The following is a 4,856-nucleotide window of genomic DNA, read 5'->3' on the forward strand; positions in this document are numbered from 1 at the left end:
CACAACTGAGTGCAAAGAGGAGCAAGACTTTGGTGCTGGTCATAGCCTAAAGCAGGATGCATGGATACCCCAGAATGGTTTTGCTCCAGTATGGGCACCAAGATCTAGAGAAATGCCATCTCTAGCCTTCATGAAACATCTCTTCAATGCACAACAGGCCTAGCATCCCAGGCTGATGACTCTAGGAGGAGCCATCATGACAGTGTGAAGAACGGAGGGTTGTTTACATGCACACAGATTTGCAGGGAGTTAGGGAGAATGCCTGAGAGCAGAGAAGGGGGTCCAGGGCACCTGGGTTCTATTCCATGCTTGAGGTGTGTGCAGTCAGTGGTAAAAGTACCCCATCTGAGCTACAGGGGCAGCCAGCACCAGGCTGCTTCATTCAGGGCTCCCCCTCCTGCCGTCCCAAGGAAGCACAGGCAAAGCCAGGATGCCTCTCTAGCCATATCGGTGTCTTCAATTTATCCTGCCCACATTCCCTGTCCCCCCAAACCCAGGAGGGTTTCCATCCTGCACACCTCACTGCCCTGACTCCAGGCACAGCGGTGGAGCCATCTTGCAGGTGTAATCTTGGCCCTTCCTCCTCCCACTCTTGTGCATGGGAGAGAAGGAGGTAGAGAAACTCCTGACTCACAGAGCCATGGGGAGGTGCAGGAGAGGCCCTGCACATGTAGACACACAACAGCAGGATGACCTATCTGAATGAGGCCTGTAGCATTCAAATGGCTCAGAGGGGGGTCAGGGTAGGAAGCCCTCATGTTGGGTCACTTGAAAGCACTGTTAATCGCATGGTGATTTGCACTATTGTCTGAACAATTCTCATCCAAAGCTATGTACTGTTGCTGTTCTCCCAGGAGAAACTATCCAGTGTACAGATGTTAGTGATTTTTCTCCCAGAGCAAAAATGGTCACTCTAGGAGGAAAATAACTCAGGAACAATGCGAGTGAAGTGTCTCCTGGGACAATCTCACAGGTGACTGAGCATCAGTACAGGAATCAGTTGAAAAGAAAGCATGGATCAGTTTTCCAGAATCCCAGCAAGCTTGACTCCCTGTTCTCCCTGACTTTTCTGTGCCATTTTTTTGATCCAAAGCCAGAGCCAATCTGGTCACTCCCACCCCACAACTGAAACTAGATGATCCCAGCCCCCAGCCTGAAATACTTAGTGCACTGGGGAACCATGGCAGGCCAGTATCAGGCCTGCCACCGGTTCAGGCATCTCTAGCTAAGCTTTTTTCCTACTGGGAGACTTCTCCCAGATCATTTAAAAGTTAGAGATGTGCAAAGCTTCAGTCCACGATTCAGTTCAGAGAAGATTTAGTCCAATTTGGAGGCTGAATCTCCAAATCTGAATTGAAGTGGCAAAAGCTTAAAACTTTCTGAATCGACTCAGAGCCCCCAAATCAATTTGGGAAAAAATTCGAGATTTGGAGATGGTCTTTCAGGGAAACAGAAACTGAGAAAGGGGAGGAGGAGCAGGGCAGGGGGAGGAAGAATTGACATCTTTAGCTGGCCAGTGAGTGTGATCTCTCCCTGAGTCCCCTTCCAATGACAGTGTCTGGGGGAGGGACTTAGAAACAGTATAAAAGCCTCTGTCTGCAGGCTTTCTGTGCCTTTGGTGAGCTATTTCTGCCTGAGTGAGAAACAGCGTCTAAAAGGTACTGGACTGGCTTGGCTTCCTAGTCAGTCACCTACTACTTTTTGTTCTTAGAAAGGATTGACTAGGATATAGTTTAGCTTAGCTTACTAACTAGAATCCCTCTACTTTACTTATCCCTATCCAGGTCATTTATTTCAATTTATATTTGTTCTTGTTTTTTTCCCCAAAACTTTTTTAAAAAGAAAGCTATGTTTTCCCTGGCAGTGTGATCCATCACTGTGCAGGGAAGCACACATTACACACACTCACACACATACATCATAGAAGAAGTCAGACATTCATGGAAGAAGAAGAGATTATATATAGTTATTAATATTATTAGTTACAGTTAGTTACATACAGACTAAAAACAACACAGAAAAAGAAGTCAGATTAACACAACATAGAAGTCAGTCATAGAAGAAGAAGAGACTAGATTTTTAGGTACACTACACAACAACACAGAACAGTAAACAAAAAAGAAGAAGAAGAAGCCACGCATTCAGATTCACATCACAGAAGATGATACCAAATTATATAGTTATTAATGATCAATAATCATACCATTACCTAATTCACACTACAGACAACACAGAACTCAGATACAGATTCACACAAGTCAGAGAGTCATAGAAGAAGAGAATAGATATTTTAGGCACACTGCACAATATTACAGAACAATAAACAAAACACAACACAGAAGTAGTCAGACAGTCAGTCATATATCAGAGAAGAAGACGACATATTTTATTATTAGTTACACACATAGACACATTTTCCACTACAGGAAAGATTAATACGAAGTGTGCTGGCAGTTCTTCTGGCAGGGGAGGCAGAGGAACTGGAGGGGGTAGGGGGAGAGCTAGAACTGCAAGGTCCCCACCCAAGCATAGACGCATCCTCTTTCCTGGCAGTCATGAGGCTTCTGTTGCCAGTGGAAGCAAGGAGGCGGGAACAGTACCTGACGTCCCTGCACCTGCACCACCTCCCCTAACTCCAAAAATAGGCACCAGAAGCAGAATAACTGTTGGCAGGCTTTCCTTCAAGCCAAGGTGATGGATGTGTCCCACACAGCAAGGGAGATCATGGTGACCATGAACCACTTGGTTCAGGGGTGGCTCATTGGGCAGGGTGAGCTCACCCACAGGTTAGTGGTCACCAACAACAGGGCTAATATGATTAAGGCTGTCTGTGATGCCAACTTTCTTGGCATCCACTGTATGGTACACGGGCTGCATATCACAGTCAGGGATGCCTTGGAGGGGGAAAGGGCTGCCAGTGATGGTGCCATCACTAGCACCCAACTCATTTCCAAATGCAGGATGGTGGGGGCTACTTCCACTGCAGCTTCAAGAGGGGCAAGATGTTGTGGGACAAACAGGCAGAGCTGAGCATCCCGCAGCACAAAATCATGAAGGATATGGAGACTTGGTGGAACTCCACATACCTCATGCTGGAAATCCTGATGGAGCAACAGAAGGCCATCCATGAGATGACCTTGCTCAGGGAGATCAGGATCAGTGGTTCCCTTAACAGAGCTGAGTGGGATACCATCTCCCAGATCTTGGTGGTCCTCAAGACCTTCCTCAAGACCACTGAGACCCTCAGTGCTACTGATGCTGTCCTCAGCCAGGTGATCCCCATAGCGAGGGAACTGGATAACCAAATGGAGAGCTTCCAGGGGATCAATGTTCCTGGCTGGGGCAAGCCACTGTCACCAGACGTGCAGGCCCTGGTGAGGCAGCTGAAAGAGGGCATCAGCAAATGGCTGGATCCCTTGTGGTCCAGTATGGTCCACATGCTGGCCACCATGTGTAACATGAGGGTGTAGGGCAGCATATGCAGCAGTGAAACCCTGAATCAGTGGATGGAGGTACTGGTGAAGAGAGTCAGGGAGGCAGAGTGGCAGAGGCGGGGGGACATGGAAGAGGATGATCCACTATCCCATGCTAGCACACCATTCACCAGGCAGTCTCCTCATTCACCAAAGGTGCTGCCAATATGGGCCAAGGGCATGGCATCAATGTTGGGGTCCAGATGCACCAGACCCCAGCCTCGGGCAGGTAGTGCTCAGGCCTCGGTGACTGCCTATCTTGCAAAGGACGTGGAGACACTGCTGTGTGACCCCTTGGCCTACTGAGCAAGCTGCAGTCAGATGTGGCTGGCTCTGGCCACAGTTGCCCATGAGCATCTGTCCCATCCACCAACCAGTGGTCTGAGCAAGAGGGTGTTCAGTATTGCTGGGGATGTAGTGACACCCCACAGCACTTGCTTGGATCCTGGTTTGGTTGAGCAGCTTGTGTTCTTGAAGGTGAGCCTCCCAGCACTCGGGTTCCCCAAACTCCAGGTGTAGATGGAATCAATGTCACCCTCCTCACTCCATCCACACCTATTTCCTTTCTTCATTTTTCACAAACCTGTTAATGCCCCACTGTCAGTTGAAGGGTGCACTCACTACATCACCAGCCAGCAGGGGAAGAACATGTCTCTGCTGAGCTCACTCCCATGCCAGGACGAACTTGGAGGTATGGGATTGGGGCTATGGGGAAGTAGGAGGCCCCAGGTCCTGGACATGACCACTAAAAATGCACCCTCCCAGGGTAGGGAGGCCTGGTGGGACTGCTGGCAGTGGCACCCTGTAAATGCCAGGACCAAAAATCCCCTGTTGAAAATGCCAGGACCAAAAAGCCCCTGTTGAAAGGTGGGTAGGAAGCACCATAACCTCCAGCTAATGCACGCACACACAGTCTCGGCTGGGGAAAGCCCAGACCAATCATGTCTTTCACAGGCCTGAGGCTTGCTGGTTGCAGTGGAGTTGTGAGGCTCCATTTGCTGAGCTTTTCCAGGTCAGCCTGAATCACCCTCCTGTCCTCAGGTGTGGATGCTTTGCCCCAAAGTTTGGTGTCATTGGCGAACTTGGCCAGTCCGCTTCTGACTCCATTGTCCACATCATTAATGAAGATGTTGAACAATATGGGTCCAAGGGCAGAGCCTTGGGGACCCCACAGATCACAGGGCACCACGACGATTGGCTTCCATCAACCTTCTATGACCAGGTGGCCTATCACCTGGACAAGGGAGAAGAGATTGATGTCACATATCTTGACTTCAAAAAAGCCTTCGATCTGGTGTCCCATGATCACCCCTTGGAGAAACTGGCCAATTGTTGCCTTGGGTCCTCCACGATCCACTGGCTGGGAAATTTGCTCTGGGGGCC

Source organism: Alligator sinensis, unplaced genomic scaffold (genome assembly GCF_000455745.1).
Source record: "Alligator sinensis unplaced genomic scaffold, ASM45574v1 scaffold650_1, whole genome shotgun sequence".
Classification (NCBI taxonomy): domain Eukaryota; kingdom Metazoa; phylum Chordata; order Crocodylia; family Alligatoridae; genus Alligator; species Alligator sinensis.